At 39.6% G+C, this 18,259-nt stretch overlaps 1 protein-coding gene across 1 annotated transcript in view; it reads left to right on the top strand.

Moving 5' to 3' along the window:
- Positions 1-18,259, top strand: part of OCRL (OCRL inositol polyphosphate-5-phosphatase) — a 2,544,778-nt gene that overhangs the window by 978,196 nt on the left and 1,548,323 nt on the right. The gene's annotated exons all lie outside the window — the stretch shown is intronic.

Below are 18,259 nucleotides of genomic sequence, written 5' to 3'. Positions count from 1 at the left end.
AGAAGTATCACAAGAAATTCTTTGGTGCTAAGAGTCATATCCAGAGGTTACTATGTACCATTTTCCCTTCCTCTTCCTGCTCAAAGGAAGAAACTTCCTGACATTCCACTCAGTCAGTGGGAAGATGCAACTCAGGAAATACGAAAGCTGCTATAAAAAAATGAATCCAGGTGGTCCCACCTGAACAGATATGATTCAGAACTTACTCCTCCTTTTTAATGCCAAAGAAAACAGGGGACCCAAAAAAACATTTTGGATCTCAACAACTTGAACCAATAAGTAAAGAAGACAAAGTTCCAACTGGTTACAGTTCAGTCTGTCTTGCCTCTTCTGCCCAAGGATGACTGGATGTGCTGTATAGATCTTCAGGATGCATACTATCGCTTTAAAATAGACAGGGGATCCAGGAGATATCTACACTTTCGGCTGGGAGCCAGTCATTACCAATTCAGAGTTCTGCCCTTTGGTCTCACCACACCCCCCAGGATGTTCAACTGCATGGTAGCAGTTGCAGCTCAGTTGAGACTCAAAGGATTCCAAGTATTTCCATACATTGATGATTGGCTCCTCACTGCCCCATCCAAGCACCAACTTCAACAAGCCTGGGATTATTTGCTCCCGATTTCTAACACCTTGGGCATCTCAATAAACCATGCTGAATTGAATGTGGTCCCTGTACAGACCATGGAATTTACAGAAACTCTATTGAATACTGCTACTCAGGTCCTTACCTCATTGTCACATCTCATTATTGAGAAATCAGGTGTGAGCTATGCTGTCTCATCCATGCCCTCCAGCAAAGCTTGAACTGCAAGCTGTTGGGTCTATGTCAGCTTCCATTCTTCTAGTGTCACTAGCAAGAGTCTTTATGCAAATCCTTCAATGGACCTTGACAGTACAGTGGTCAACACTTTACCAGCCCCTATTGTTTCCCATAAGAATCTCTCCAGTCTGCAAGTGTCATGTTGTCTGGTGGATCAAGCCAGTGACCTCTTTCTGGGCAGGTCATTCCCCCTTCCTCCCTCAATGGATGCTTCCCAACTGAGGTGATGGGGGAATTTCTTGAGAAAGATGGTCCAAGGCACATGGTCCCCCTTGAGACCAAGTTGCATATCAACATCTTAGAGGTGAGAGCTGTCCTTCTAGCATTGCAAGCCTTTCAGGACATTCCCCTTCTGGGGACTATTGCAGTTCACACAGACCGTGTCAGTAGTCTGGTAAATCAACAAACAAGGGGGAACCCATTCTTATCCCTTGTGCAGAGAGGTCATGAGGGTTTGCAAATATGTGATCTCTTGGTCTACTTTCTCATTGCAGCACACATACCGGGGAAAACCAACACACTGACAGACTCGGCAGGTCCATTCTGATTCCCCACAAGTGGTCTCTCAGTCAGTAGCGAATATGATCTTCAGACACTGGGGCCAGCTCTGCTGCAACCTTGTTGCCTCCCTGTCAGCAACAAATGCAGCAAGTACTTCACTCCGATGCTTCCTCCGGGGGCGTCACAGAGAGATGCTCTGATTCACGACTGGACCCCAGGTCTCCTCTATACTTCCCTCTTCTTCCTCTGATTCCCAAATTCATACAAAAAGTGTATAGGCTGAAGAGCTCAGCCATCCTTATTGCCCCCTTTTGGCCTCGACAGTTCTAGTTTCCCTTCCTGCGGTCTCACTTGAAGTATCCCCAGTGGATACTGGAACCCACCCAGGATCACTTTTCTCATCTTTTGGGAATTCAACATCCCAGTCTTCATTTCTTCAAGGTAACCCCATGGTTTCTCCACTTCCACTAATAGACAGTCCAGGCTTGCTTCCCCAGTATGTGACAATATCTTGGCCTCCCAGAAGGCTTCCACCAGGCAAGTGTACAAAAGCAAATTGAAAAGATTTTGTATTTGGGCTTCCAGTCAGAATATTGATCCCTTTTCAGCACTTCGGCCATTCTTCTTTTTCTAACTGCTCTTTTTAGGGAAGGGTTTACCTTCTCTACTATTAAACTTCATTTGACAGTCATTTCCAGTTACCACTCTGGAGGTAAATCAATTCCCTCTGGCTTCATCCAGATTATGTAAAGCTTTCATGAATGGAGTCTTTCTCCTCGTACCACCAATAAAGGATCCCTGTTCTCTCTGGGAACTCACAGTGGTCCTTCAGGGTTTAACCCAGAAACCCTTTGAACTGGCAGATAAATGTGATATGAAGTTTCTTTCTTGGAAAATGAGCTTTTTAGTGGATATCACTTCAGCAAAAAGAATTTCTGATATTCAGGCCTTAATTAGCTAAGCCTCCTTACAATTGTTTTCCATAAGGACAGGATTTCTCTATGGACTAACCCTTCCTTTATTCCTAAAGTGGTGACAGAGACTAACATTAACTAGTCCATACAATTGCCAGTCTTTCCAAAATTTACAAATAAGGGCGAGTACATGCTTCACCTTTTTGACGTTCACAGACAATTACATTTTACCTTCACAGAACTAAGCAGTTCAGGAAGTCTAATCAGCTGTTTGTATCTTTTGCCCCTAACTGCTTGGATCAGGCAGTTTCTAAAATTACTCTGGCTAAATGGATTACTGGTTGCAGTTCACCGATTTGTTTTCAAAAAGGAATAGAATGGTCTCAACCCCCTAGAGCTCACGGGACTAGATCTATGGTTACTTTTTCTGCCTTTCCGTCGAGAGCTTCCATTGAGGATATTTGTGTTGCAGCCACTTACTCAAAGACTCATACTTTTGTTAGACATTACAAATTAGACATTGTTTCCAGAAGCAGAGCTTCCTTTGGTTCAACAGTGTCTTTCCATAAGGACATCTTGAGAATTACATGGCTGGGGACTCTGACACGTGTGTGGAAGAATGAAAAGGACAACATCAGATTTTGAAGTTATGTACTTAACATAACTTGACATTTGTGTTGGCCATTTTCTTTCTTCCTCAACATCCCCCTAGAAGGATCTCTTGGTTGGTGTTAGAACTTTTAAGTTCCTGGTTTGAGCCTCAACCGTTTTTCTTATATCTGTTTTTGTCTCTATAATTAAGCGGGAAATTAGGCAGCAAACTCGGTCTGGGGAGCTGAGGATGGAAAACGAGGTAGAGAGAGGAGCTTGAGAATCAAATCCGAAGTCTTGCGTATGGGGCTGAGTTGGATCTGAGTATCAGCTCCTAGACCCATTCAGGAGGAAGAATGAAAATGGGCAGCACAGATGCCCAAGTTATGGTAAGTACGTAACTTCTGAATTCTCTTACTGACAGGGTATTCATATACAGTATTTGTACATACATGTTTACAGAAAGAACAATTAGAACATGGAATAGTACCTTTTCTTTTTATATCTACAGCATCCACCTTTCTCATATTAATTTCATAACAAATTTTTTGTTTAAGGTTTCGATGCTTCTTGCATGCAAAGTGTGGGTTCTTGCCTATAAAGTCAGTAAGTTCTGGCAAAGTGCCAAGTATACTCCAATTATTCTTAACAATGTTTATTATTCTAGTCATTTTTATATTATATCATGTAATGTACTTGTGTCTTTTTTGTTAAAAGTTGGATTCTATCAATTATTCGAGTGAAGTACAGTTTAGCTTAGCCGTTCTTCTCTCTAGTAATATATTGTAACATCTCATCTAACAGACCTGCATCATATTTCCTAGGTTGAAATTCTTGTTTCATTCCAGCTATTTGTTGATTACATAGCTCAAAATCTGATGTGAATCTGCTGATTCTCAGAAACTCTCTTTATAATGCCTTTAAAGACATGGCCAGGGTGCATACTGTGTCTGTGTTAGCAACCTCTTAGCTTGTACCTCCTTTCTGTAAATATTAGTCGATATTTGCTCACCTTGTCTGTTTATTGTTATATCTAAGAAATTCAACTCCACTCGAGAGTATGTCAATTTAAATTTAATAAAATCAGTAGTATTCCCTAGAAAATGAATATACCCTATCAAACTAGATTCATTCCCTTTCTGGGTAAAAAATACATAATCAACAAAATGTTTACAAAACATAACATTCTCAGCATACTTCTTGGAAGGATTAAAGACCTATGTTTAGTGCTGTGTTGTAGTAAGTATTGGCCACAGAGGCTCAAAGTGCTACACCCGATAATTAATGGTATATTTGTTGTTTGAAAAAAAGTTGCTAGTTAATACTTTTTCTAATAGAAGGTAAATAGTTTCAGTTTTTCTTCATGTGTACACAGTATTAATACAAAAATGTTCTCTGACTGTTTGAATGCCATAGTTATTTGGGATAACTGTAAACAAAGAAGTAACATCCAAAGTAACAAAAATCTCAACCTGGGCCTTTGCTTAATGTATGGCTTTTTGGAAAGGGTTGGATTCTCTAAATATTCTAGAAGCTGTGACTTATTCCTCTGCATTTACTTTTACAAAGTACTATAAGCTTGATTCATTCTCTAGTCCCAGATCAAGCTAAGTTAGGACCATTCTCCAGAGGTTCCTGGACTCTTATCCTTACACCCCCCCCAAATGTAGTTTGCTGTGGTAACCTACCCATATAGCTAAGGCTACTGCAGCAGTAATCAATACAACAAACATAGTACAGCTGTGTAAGTTGAACATAGGATAACAATAGATAATCAAATGATCAAAGCTTGAGCAGCCACACCATCCTTCCATTCCCCTTATTTTTTAGTGTGTTTTTATGCCAGGGTGTGGACATTTGTTTTGTTTTTCCTAACATTGTCCTTTCATGGGTCAGCCTCCCTCTTTCTGTTGGCAGGAAAGCTCTGAAGGGCTTGGCACCCAAAAGTGTCTTTTAGTCAGCTCAGCTCAAGCTGCTTGATAGTTTGGGCATGTGGAAGGTGCCCTAAAACTTTGGAAGCTGGCTGTTCTGTACATGGCAGGAGATAAACCATACAGCTAAGGCTACTGCAGCAGTGATCATTCGATCATCTGCTGTTATGGTAAGTTCAACTTAAACATTTCTACTTTACTATTTTTCTTAATTGTATCTTTACATTAGATAAATAAGGGTGACTGTGGTGAATGTTAACCATCTGAGGCTATAAATTTGAAGGTCATGCAATAATTCTGTCTCATTTTTAATGAAAGTCGCAATGAGATTACTTTTATTTTTGAAGAAAGAACAATATACTTGCACTAAGTATTTTAACAGTGGGAGCTGGTGCATTGTTTTAATAATGAGTTGAAGAAAAGTATTTATAATTGTCATTAAATTTTTTTGAATGTTTAGAAATTGGATATTTTTCCATTAGGTATATTGACAAATGCTATCATAGTTAAGTAGAAATTCAGCAGTGTATGCTTAATTTGAAACATTTATGTTCTATAAAATATATGGCTTTGTGTAGTATGATTACTCAGCTATAGGAATTTATGTACTAAAATATTTAAGTTGTAATACTAAATGTTTGTTAGAGAACACCTACGTGCATTAAAATTGCTTAGAATTGTTACTAAAATTTAGTCATTTTGTTCATTTAGAATTTCAAGACTGTCTGCATTAAGTGCTATTAAAGTATTCATTGAAAAGTTTAACATTAACTGCTTACATAGAAGTGTAGAGTGATTTACAGAAATGTTTGCTTGCCTGATAACTCTTACAGAAGATGCATCATATAGTTTTAGTATTATAGCTGTGCAGTTTGCTTCTGAAACAGAGTTGTTTACTAATTAGTTTATCAGAACAGATGTGAAATTGTAAAATTTAAGTGTATTAAATACAAAGATAAGATGGATGCTAAATCGACTTGCTAGGCATACTGCATGTAAGTCAGAATTTAAAAGAAAGAGTGGTTTTGCAAAATGAAGGCACCAGTCATGCTGACTCCACTTTATTGAATGATGAGGAAGGGGATGTAGAGCAAATTAAAAGAAATGGAGGAAGGAAGGAAATAGACTGCACTTTCTCATCCCCTGATGGTTCTTTTCATAGGTAGTTAGCGCCAAAGCTGACCATTATGTACCTCACTGAAGACTCCAAATGGGTGATGTTGAGAGGAGGTGGATGTTATAGGGAAGGCTTTATGATTTAACTCAAATGTACCAGTTCTGTCTGTTGGGCTGTATTTGCCCCATTGCATGACCAAACGTTTAAACACTGTTTCAGTTAAAGCTGGATTATACACGCTCATTTATTCCTGGTGGAAATGTGGCTGCCAGCCTAAGTTGCCACTGGAGTTCATTATTGTTTAACCACATCTTCCAATTACCTTGTCTAGGGTTTAACTGTACTTGTTCTAAAATACCAAATGTGAGCCTCCTGAAACCAACACAGAGTGGAATATTTGTATAATGCATTGTTCTCTCTTTTGTTAGCAATATCATACAGGTGCTCATATATGCATATTTTAAGTGCATGTTCTGTCTTACCAGCGTAGACACAAGCATAGATATCACACTTAGCAAAGTAAACAGTCTTACAAGTCGTACAGTTCCCTTTCTGGAACACAGCTTTGCTTTTTAATAAGTTTCCCTAAGTAAGCTCAGGCACGGTATGGATGTTGATTACAGCAGCCACATGCCAACTTACCCTTAGTACAACCACCATTGGTGACTATTGTATTTTCCAGCAATCTTTTAAAATTGGCGGCTTTTTCATAATAAATATGGGTTCAGTACCCAATACTTTATACAAGTCTGGGTTAACTCTAAAAATATTCCACTTCTTTTTAATATTTTTTTTTTTTATTTCTTTAGTGTAGCGGTTATACTGAATAATATAGGCTTTCTCATTGGGAACCATGTCATTAACCTCTGCTACATTCGACAAACCTATACTAAGCAGCGGGTTATATCTTCTTAGAATCCTGATACACTTCTTCAATAATAACATCAAATATATTACTAGGGTAGCCTCTTGCAAAAAACATCTTTTAATTTTGCTAATTCTCCCCAAACTACTTCATGAAGGGATGTCATTCTGGCCACTCGGATTGCTTGCCCCTTAGCTAAGCTTTTCTTCTGTGAATAAATGAGTGTGTATCCATTGCACCTATGTTAAGCATCAAGGCAGCTAAAATTTAGGCTATTGAAAGTAGTATTAGTTTCCACTGTTTTGTGAGGTTTTTTTTAGTTTTTTAAATAACAAGGAACTATAATTTATTATTTTATGCTGTATTGTACTATGTAATAATATATTTTTAGTGCATAAATGTTTTCTTTTTGCACAGATATGATTGTTCATCGTGTTACACTGCTGCAGTCATCACTGTTAGGTTATCCTGCCATCAGGCGGTCCCGCAGTCGGCCCGAGTTCCAAAGTCTTGGTCCGGCATCGGTTGCTGTCGCTTCTTCCCTGACGTCAGTGCGCCAGGGGTATGTAAGATGCATCCGACGCCATTTTCTTCAGTCTTTCTTGCCGCACAGTGCCCGAAGCAGAAGCAGTTCGCAAGTGCCAGTCGGTCAACTCCTGAGATTTTCCATTCAAATTTCAGGCCGAAGTCTTCATAAAGCTAAGTACCCCGTTGGGGAACCTTTTCTTGCCTCAGTCCGATGTCAGAAAAAGTTAACAATTGCATTTCTTGTGGGAAGCAAATACCTCATAAGGACTTTCATTCTTATTGTATTCCTTGCCTAGGCCCAGACCACGACGTCACAGGTTGTCGGTTTTGCGGTAGGTTTAATAAATGAACTATTAAACATCGGTTTGATTTCGCCCGACATTATTTTGGTAGGAAATTTAATTATACCATGCCGTCGGAGCAACCGATGACCGGAATGCATAAAAAACACAAAGATAAGGACAGGCAGCCAAAATCCAAACCGGATTCCGAGGCCTCTGCTAGGCCAGTCGCCGGTTCTCCGGTTTCCAGTGAGGCGCCTACGCAATCCCTGACTACCGCTGATTTAGAACCCCAGGCAACATCCGATTCACAAGCGGAGATTAGCCCTACACAACCTTTACCTTTAGGCCCTTCTGACTCCATACCTGAAGGAGATTCTGGTGCAGTTGAAACGCCTTCAGTTGCTGAAGGTGTCTTCAGACCGCCTACACTCACTATTAAATCCTATGCAAAACTGAAAACTCCTTTAAAAACAAAGGAGACTGCACAGCAGTTTCCAGTACAAGGCCCCATGCCTAGGAAACAGATGCTTAAGATGGCTGAAGACTTAATTACACTAATCAGGGGTTCCAATCCCCCTCCTGATAAAAGGCCAAGGCAGGAGGAGGACTGTGCTTCTTCTGACCAGGTTTCAATTTCCTCAGACTCTTCTGAGGAACAGGAATATTCCTTTCCCCCTTACGAAGATTCTGATGCTGAAGAGTCTATCCCTTCTGCATCTCCCCCAGAAGACTTCTCTTTTGGTGAAACCTTACATACTATAAGGGAACATTTCCACTGGGAAGGCCAGGATTACTCTGATTCTAAGAAAAGGCTCCGAGAGTTCCTTTTACTACCCCAGCACAGACCACTTGCAATTCCACCTGTGTTAGACATTGTGGATGATGTTTATTCAGAATCTAGCCTTAACCCAGATTCACTACCTCCTGCACCAGCCAAACCAGACAGATACTACAGAGTCCCTGACTCTCACAAATTCCTGTATAAAAGCCCTGTTGCTGACCCAGAAACCATTTCCCAGGGTGCCAAAGGGGTTAAAGCCTCTACTGCTAAAAATCCTGTGCCCTCTGAAAGGGATTCTAGAGCACTAGACAGATGGGGAAAGAAAGAATATACTCAGCTACTCTAGCTATGAGGGCCTTAAATTGTCAGTTTCACATGCTGAAATATCAACAGTATCTGATGTCTCAGTTAAAACAAAAATATGCTCGCACATACAGACCAGTCAGATTACAAGGAAATGCAAGATTTGTTGCATTCAGCTGAACAAGTGGGAAAACATACTTTGCAATGTGGATTTGATTCATTGGAAGCTTCTTGTTAGAGCAGCAGTGACAGGGTCTGTCATACGTAGGCATCCTTGGTTAAAAGAGCAAACTTTACCTGATCATGTTAAAGCAAAGTTATTGGATGCACCCTTACAGCAGGATGTTTTATTTGGTGTAAAAGCAGAAGTTTTAAAGAAAATGGAGGATAAGGCAAAATCTGTGCAGACGGTCGAGGATTTTTTACAGGTTCAACCTCCTCATTTCAGCAGAAATTGGCCAACCAAAAACTGGTCCTTTCCAGCTTCTGCCAGACCACAGAGGGGCAGATACAGACGACCAAGAGGCGGAGGCCAGCCACAAGGCTCTTACCAGCCTTGACAATGGAGTGCCACAACCCAAAAAGGAGGAGAAGACAGGTCTCAAACTACCAGAAGACAAAAACAATGACTTATCCCTCAGACTTCCAAGAAAAACCCTCTTGACAGCTCCCTTGGGGGGAAAACTAGCTCTTTTTGCATACAATTGGCACATCATCACAAAAGACAAATGGGTCCTAAATATTGTATCTCAAGGATAGAGATTCCACTTTCACACTTTACCAAGGATAAAAGGAATGGTAAACCTGCCACCAAATCAATGGACAGAGGTTCAAAAGCAAATCTCAGCTCTCATGGACATGAGAGCCATTCAACAGGTTCCTACACAGGAGCAAGGACAAGGATTTTACTCGACTGTTTCTTTTTCCCCGAAAGGACAAAGCTTGGAGACCCATTCTGGACCTCTCAATTCTAAACACATACCTGGAAGTACCCAAATTCAAGATGCTAACACTACAGCAACTTCTTCCCATGCTGGGCAAGAAGGCTTGGCTAGTAACGTTGGACCTGAAGGTCATACCTGCATGTCCCTATCAGACAAAATTACAGAAGATACCTCCGATTTATTGCAGGTTCAACCCATTACCAATTCTCTGCACTGCCCTTTGGCTTATCTACTGCGCTCAGGGTCTTCACAAAATGCCTGGCACCAGTAATTGCATACTGCAGACAAAGAGGGATTCAAATATATCCATACCTGGACAACTGCCTTATTCAAGCAGAAAGCAAGGACATTCTATTAAAGCATCTGGCATTTGTCAAAACCCTTCTAAGTTACCTAGGGTACACAGTAAATGAAAAGAAGTCAAAACTAGTGCCCTCACAAGACATAATATTCCTGGGTGCCAGCTTAAATACAATAGCCCAGATGACTTACCTCACGCCAGACAAGCAAAGACAACTGACTCAATACTTCAAAATGATGGAAACCAAGACCCAACTCCCTGCAAGAAAAATTCTGCAGGCCTTGGGATTCATGGCATCTTACGTACTACTAATACCATTTGCAAAACTGCATATGAGGAAATTACAATGGTCTCTGAAAAGCGTATGGTCTCAACACAGCCACAGCTTGGAAACAATAATTCCACTCATTCCCTGCCTTCAACAGGAGTTTCTATGGTGGGCTCAGGCATGTCACCTCAACAAGAGTCAGCCTTTCACCTTACCCACAGCCAGGCAAACTATAACAACAGACGCATTGGATTATACCTGGGGAGCACACATGGCAGGACAGTGCATTCAGGGCAAATGGCCTGCAAACCAAAGGCATCTACATATCAATCAAAAAGAGATGCTAGCTGTACAAAATGCCCTAACAGCTTTCAAGGACCTCCTACATCCAGGACTACTACTCATAAAGACGGACAACACCACAGTGATGTGGTACATAAACAAGCAAGGGGGCACATACTCCTACACCCTATGCAGACGAGCAATGACCTTGTGGAACACAGCACTGACCTACCAAGTTCAACTACAAGCACAATTCCTGCCAGGAAAGAAAAACACACTGGCAGACGATCTAAGCAGAAACATCACAGATCCTCACGAGTGGAAACTAGATCCACAAGTATTTGCAATGATAACTCAAAAATGGGGAAGCCCAGACATAGATCGTTTTGCTTCCCCCCAAAACTACCAACTATGGAAATTCTGCACAAGGACATACCACACACTAGCTTGGAAAGGAGACGCCCTCTTATTCAGTTGGAAAACATTGACAGTGTATGCCTTTCCTCCACTGCCTCTTCTGGCAAAGGTGCTGCTGAAAGCCAGATTAGAGAGGCCACAAACGATACTTATTGCTCCAGACTGGCTACGCCAACACTGGTATCCAATACTAGGGAACATGGCTCAAGACCCACCATGGATTTTGCCTACAATTCCTCACCTGCTCACTCAGCAAAACAATTAGATTCTACACAGCCAGCTCAAGACTTTAAATCTGGCTGCATGGCAAATTGCCTAAATAACCAGTCAACACTTGTCTCTAAAACTGTGATGGACGTCATTCTGGAGGCCAGGAGGCACAGCACCAGGAAAGTCTATTCAGACAAATGGAAAAGATTCTGCGCCTGGAACCAGGCTAAAGGCCAAAATCCCCTTGTCCCAAATATTCCTCAGATTCTTCAATATTTAACTGAGATGTTGCACAAAGGACTTTCCTTCTCATCTGTTAAGATCCACGCCTCAGCTATTTCAGCTCAATACAACACGGATCCTCCTATATTTTCACATCCATTACTAAGACAGTTCCTCAGAGGGGCTAAGAACATAAGACTGCCCCAGAGAGCACCAACACCAACTTGGGACCTCAACTTTGTTCTGGAAAAGCTAGCACTTCCGCCCTTTAAACCAGCTTTCACTGCTGCTCTACAGTTCCTATCATGGAAAACTGCCCTGCTGCTAGCAATAACTTCAGCATGAAGAGTCTCAGAACTACAGGCCCTAATGGCAGTGGAGCCTTTCATCATTTTTCATCAAGACAGAGTCTCTTTACGAACTAACCCTTCCTTTATGCCAAAGGTGGTATCCAGTGTGGGCCTAAACCAAGCCATTCATTTGCCCACCTTTTATCCAAACCCCCAGAACAAAGGGGAAAGGCTCCTACACTCTTTGGACATTCACAAGCAATTACGTTACTACTTGGATAAAACTAAGGCTTTCAGAAAATCTGACCAGCTCTTTGTATCCTATGCTGCAGGATCTCAAGGAAAAGCTGTCTCAAAACAGACCATTTCAAAATGGATAGGGCATTGTGTCCGTTTCTGCTACACATACCATGGGAAATCTGTGCCTGGTAACATCAGGCCCCATTCCACCAGGGCTACAGCAACATCAACAGCCTTCTTCAGAGGGGTACCAACCAAGGATATTTTGGAGGCTGCCACTTGGAGTTCAGTGCACACCTTCACCAAGCACGATCACTTACCTCTATACTCTAAAACCAGAGCTGGCTTTGCCACTGCAGTTCTGCAGGGCCTACTAGCCTCTCCAAGCCCTGTTTAGTTCCACCTTCCATCCTTAGCTTTGGGATTCAACCCAACAGTGATGACTGCAGCAGTGTAACACGATGAACATAGTACAGTTTTGTACCTACCATAAATGTAGATGTTCGAGTGTTCACACTGCTGCAGTCCAGGTTACCCTCCCTCCATCCCCTCTGAACTAGCTGGACTTATTTATTCCTTTCTATCCTATACAACCTCTGTGGTGTATTTGATTGTGACTGAAGTTATTGTTTTATTTTTATATGTATATTGCTTGTGACTGAAGGTATTGTTTTATTTTTATATGTATATTTTTTATATAGCAATATATATTGCCTACCTATTGGGGGCACCTGACATCTGGGGAAAGAAAAACTGAAGAAAATGGCGTCGGATGCATCTTGTTTACCCCTGGCGCACTGACTTCAGGGAAGAAGCGACAGCAACCGATGCTGGACCAAGACTTTGGAACTTGGGCCAACTGCGGGACCGCCTGACGGCAGGATAACCCAACAGTGATGACTGCAGCAGTGTGAACACTAGAACATCTACATTTATGGTAGGTACAAAACCGTACTTTCTTGGCACCACTAGGGTTAATATATCAACATTGCTGATTGATATCTATTAATGAGTTTTGATTCAACCAATGGAAGGGAGTGTTGTTTATATATGATGAAGACATCTCAGTGCTTTGTTATTCTGTTTGTACTCTAATGAAGTCCCCATTCGTTAGGAAGAAAGCGCTCTGTTGTTTTATTAAAAGTGGATGTTTAAACCTGAAAGACCCTCATTTGTATGCGTTGTTATTTTGCTGGATTTTAACTTTAAAAATTATTAGACACTTTGTTTATAAGAGTGTCTGAGTAAAGTATCTAACAGCTTTTAAAGCCATTCATTCCTGACAGTGACATTTTGTTTCTGCCTACTGGGTGTTTAACAGTGCTAAGTGGTTTACTGACTTTCAATGGCTTTGAAAGACAGTGAAACACACCAAGCTTCTACATTTTTTCTGCAACAGTAGTACATGGATTTGATAAAGCTCCATGCTCTAGGAAGAATTTTAATCAGATTTCGCCAATCAGTAACCCTTATTTACTGTTAGTGTGGATGCCAAGAAATTCACCACTCAAGTTTTGCTGTTGAGGTGAATTTCATGGCATCAGTGTCTTATTATAAATCAGGAATGATTAAAGGTCCAGTCATAGTCTTTATTTTATATATAGGGCTAAAGGACAACAGTAGGGTAATATGCGGTTTTATAAATCAGGAAAAAAACAGTTGTATAAATCTTTTCAAAGAAGTGAAGCATATAAGGTTGAGTAAGTGACGTTACAGGTGAGGTTATGGAATTACTGGTATTGAAAGATAAATCCACTTTTCACTGCCAAAAGTCAAAGGAGTTGGAAGAAGTAAGAAATTGTGTACCTGAAAGACAAAATTTCTCCTTGATAAGCGTAACTTGAAAGATGCAAATATGATACTGTAAGTATGAAATTAGCATAGTAGGAGCCAGAAGGCTTTTATAATCATAATTATGAAAAAGTGTTTGTAGTGTATGTAAACTGATTGCAGAATATAGCAACAGAAATACATGTTTAAAAAAGAGCTGTTAACTTATTCACAAAATGTGTATATTTCATATTTCATTTCATTTTATTATTTGCTTTGCCCAGTTCAGGGTCATTGGGACATTCTGGCACTCAGTGACACAAGATAGAGGCCAGTTTATAACAGGTCACACATGGCACACACATCTATGAGTAGTTTTTAGTGGGTTGCTAGTTCACTTGTAGCCTGTTTTTTGGAAGTGTGTGAAGTAGAAAATGTTGATCATGTTTGTGTGATCAACTAATAAACATTTGATAAAGGACAACTTAAATATTAAGGAGAGGCAGTGTCTCGTGGAACTATCTAGGAACAACAACATTAGAGTTATGAAACCAGATATTGTATAATTTGATCAATTATAAGAATGAAATGCAAAAAATATTAATGGAGTCAGGTAATTATGACATTACATCCTTAAATGAGATCCATATATGTTATAAAAAGATTGATTTGGCATTAGAAGAATATTTAATAGATCACAGAATAACTGAAGAAATATATAATTTTATGAAAGTTGAATTTCCCATTTTGGCTACCATTGTAGGTATCCCCAAAGTACATAAGAATATTGTTAAACCACCTTTTCGTCCCATCATATCAGGTAGTAAATCGAAAACATTCCAAATTGGAGTAGCAATTGATAGATGGATCAAACCGATCTATGTCAATATACCTCATTTGGTAAAAGATTCTTGGATGTTTTTATCTCATCTCACTCCAGATATATGGAAAGAAAAGTTAACTTACATCACTATTGAGGTTGACTTATTTTCGAGTATTCCTAAAGACCAAGGATTGGATGATTTTTGTAACAGTCTAAGGAAATACTCCAATATGAGCTGAGACCGTATCAATCTCATCACTGACTTGATGGGTATTGTGTCAGACAACAATTTTATATATTTTGAAGGGGAATACTATAAACAAACTAGTGGTGTAGCTATGGGGGCTATGGTTATGTTGGAGTGGGAAAATAAGTATTTATTTAAGAGTGAGTACTATAAACATATATCCTATTATACTAGATTTCTGGATGATATGTTTATTTTATGAAATGGACCAGATGAAATTATAAAAGAGTTCATTGAATATATTAATCAGACTAGTGAGTTTTTAAAGTTCACATACAACATTAGTATGGAAGGGATATCATATTTGGATACATTTATAAGGCATACTAATAATGGATTCCAATCTGAAATTTATCGGAAAGATACGTTCTCTAATGGATATTTAGAATATTCTAGTAATCACCCAAAATACATATTGAAAAATATATTTAAAGGGCAATGCATAAGGGATGCACGAATGTCCTCAAAATTTGAGGTGATGCAAAAGGAATATTCATCACCTCTATGTTTGCCAACAGGGGTTACCCCTAGATGGTTATTCGAAGATGTTTCTAGGTATGTTCGAAATGAGTGGGGTAAAAAGTACCCCCCATCTTGGGTGTGGAAATCAATAACAATAAAGTCAATGATGCCATTAGTGATACTAACCCGTTTTAATAGAGTATGTATTTTGATGTATTCACCATACGTTAATGAAATTAAAAATATCATTATGAGACATTGGAATTCATTAACAGTAGATGATGAGGTAAAAAATGTAGTGTGTTTAAGACCTAGTTTCATACATAAGATGGGTATGAATATTAAAAAATATTTGCAGCATGGCTCTGGAGATTCAGTAAACATCAATAAAAATGGAGCAACCAGGAGATGTGGGTCATGTAATCAGTGCTCAGCCATTAATGAAAGTGAAGGATGTAGCCTGGATGACATAAACAAGACTTACATAAAATTTAAGAGGGGTAATTGTTATACGAAAAACATCATTTATTTGGCCAAATGTGTATCATGTTCCGCTTTTTATATAGGTAAGACGGAGAGACAATTCCGTAAGTGCATATATGATCACTTATATAAAATAAAGACCAAAGATACAAAGAACGCACTTTATAGGCACATAAAAAAACAAGATGATAGACATAGTTTTAGGTTTGCAATAATCAACCAGGTTTATTATTCCACCCGGGGAGGAAACTTTAAAGCAATGTTAAGTAAAAGAGTCTGGCAGATACGGACGGATGCATCCAGGGAACCGGGTTTAAATGAGTACATATCTATAAAACCTTTTTTGGTATTGCAATAACTGTATATATATATTTTTTATTCCTTAATATTGTATGTTTATGGTTATCAAATATGTTAATAACTAGGGGGTCACACTGTATCTATTGCATCAGTGAATGAAATATGTGATTCATATATATTCACCCTGTAGGTATTGGTTAGTGTAGTATATTAGTGTAGTTTTTAATATGTGTTTACTGAAGTATTTTAGAATTACATTTTAGATTTACACACACACACTATATTTTTAAAAAATCATTTTATTATTTGTCATATATTAATTGATGTATGTTAAAGGAAGTGAATTGCTTGTTATTCGTTGAATTTGATGGAAGATCATTATTATTTTTTGAATGACAGTGTATACGAATGTAGGCACTTGCACTTTAAATATGTGAAGCGTATATTTGGCGCCAAAAAGTTTTTAAAAGAGTGTATTGATACAGTGTTAACTGTTCTGAAGAAGTCTGCATTCTGCAGATGAAAAGTGCTTAACTCAGTTTATCTACGTTTTTGGATGTTCATTATTATTTTGTCCGAGCCGTGTTCATTTTGCTACCTATTACGAACATAGCTGATGGTGGGTTGCCGTCTGTTACTTATTCATGTTTAAAAAAGAGCTGTTAACTTATTCACAAAATATGTATATTTCATATTTCATTTCATTTTTTTATTTGCTTTGCCCAATTCAGGGTCATTGGGACATTCTGGCACTCAGTGACACAAGATAGAGGCCAGTTTATAACAGGTCACACATGGCACACATATCTATGAGTAGTTTTTAGTGGATTGCTAGTTCACCTGTAGCCTGTTTTTGGAAGTGTGTGAAGTAGAAAATGTTGATCATGTTTGTGTGATTTTTGAGTGTTCATATGTACTGGCTGCATGGTTTAATTTTCTTTAAACTTTGTGCTTGCTATTGCTTAGAAATAATTGTTAGAGCAGCGGGTCATTTTAAGTCATGGTGTTGACTGGGTGTCATGATGAGGTTCTTATAATATCCCTCTGTTTTCATAATTGCATTCTATTATTATCCCGTACTGCATATTTTGGACCCGTTTTCTGTGTAATTCCTCGGGAAATTTCTCCTAACTATTTGGAGCAGCGTAATGTACACAATATAAGCAAACTTATCTCGAGGATTTCAAATTGTTCTCTTTTGCATATTGTGACAGAAGTTGTAAATGCTTCCGTTACTGGTTCAGTTGTAGTGCTTTAGTCCTCACTGACTACAGGTTGTGCTTTGTATCTTTCAGCTAGTAGTGTTTTAGATTGCTTTATTTCTGTTTGTACATGCACCACCTGTAATCCGAGGTTCTTTTATCTTCACACTGGTCTGCTTTGTTCTCTGACCACCATAGTCTGTCCTTAGACTGATTTCTGGTCACGGGCTGTACACCCTCAGCCTATTTTGGGTCTGCATCTTTCTCTGAACATTCTTAGACTGATTTCTGGTCATGTAATACATAGCCTCAACCTATCCTAAGTCTTCCATTCGTCCTTGTATACTAGCTGCAGACCCCACAGGTTTTTGTTCTGTTCTATATCCTTACCATAGTTTCCTGACTTTGTATGCAGCAGCCTGTCTTTCACCGTTATTAAGCTGCAGGAGTCTTTGAAGCTGAATCTGCTCTTTTTTGCTGCCATTACATTGATCCAGTATAGGTTCTCAAAGCTATTTACTTAATTCAACCACATGGCATATAGAGATGAAGCTCTGACTATGACCCAGGAGACGCACGTTCATCTAGAGTCACAGGTGCTGGAGGGGCCAGTGGAAGAGGATTGGCTTTAGTGGCTAAAACCAGCTTTCCAGTCCAGGAGTGGGGAGTGGCTGCTGCGTAGGTGGTCTACATTAGTGATGCCTCCAAATGATTGAACAATCTTTGGTGGAGGTGTCAGGGCAGGCTTGTGCTGTGAAGTGGCGGGAGTGTCTCTGAGTCACAGAGGTGGACATATTTGAACTGGTCTCTTTGTACCTCCCTGACCAAGTAACCATTGTAAATCTGCAGTCCACCTACTGGGAAAGGGTTAGGCAGGGTGGGGTGTGGACTTCTGTGACACCAGTATCAGGCTTGCTTCTTAACATCCAGCCACCCCCCCCCCCCATGTAAATGAATTGGCCACAGGGCTCTTGCCAGGTCTGAGGATTCCTGACAATATCCCTAGGAAAAAATGAATAAGCTTATGGGGCAGGAGAAGGGAAGCCATTGGGCAGCTCCCATAAGAAATTGAATGAAATGCTTTTCTTGGATTATTATTCCCTGACAAACATTGCTTGTGATTGTGTGTTGAGGTATGCATATGACTGAAACACATGCAG

This window comes from Protopterus annectens, chromosome 15.part0, assembly GCF_019279795.1.
Source record: "Protopterus annectens isolate FY-2018-M chromosome 15.part0, PAN1.0, whole genome shotgun sequence".
Lineage (NCBI taxonomy): Eukaryota > Metazoa > Chordata > Ceratodontiformes > Protopteridae > Protopterus > Protopterus annectens.
The sequence above is the reverse complement of the archived record's forward strand: the minus strand, read 5'-3'. Positions and strand labels throughout refer to the sequence as shown.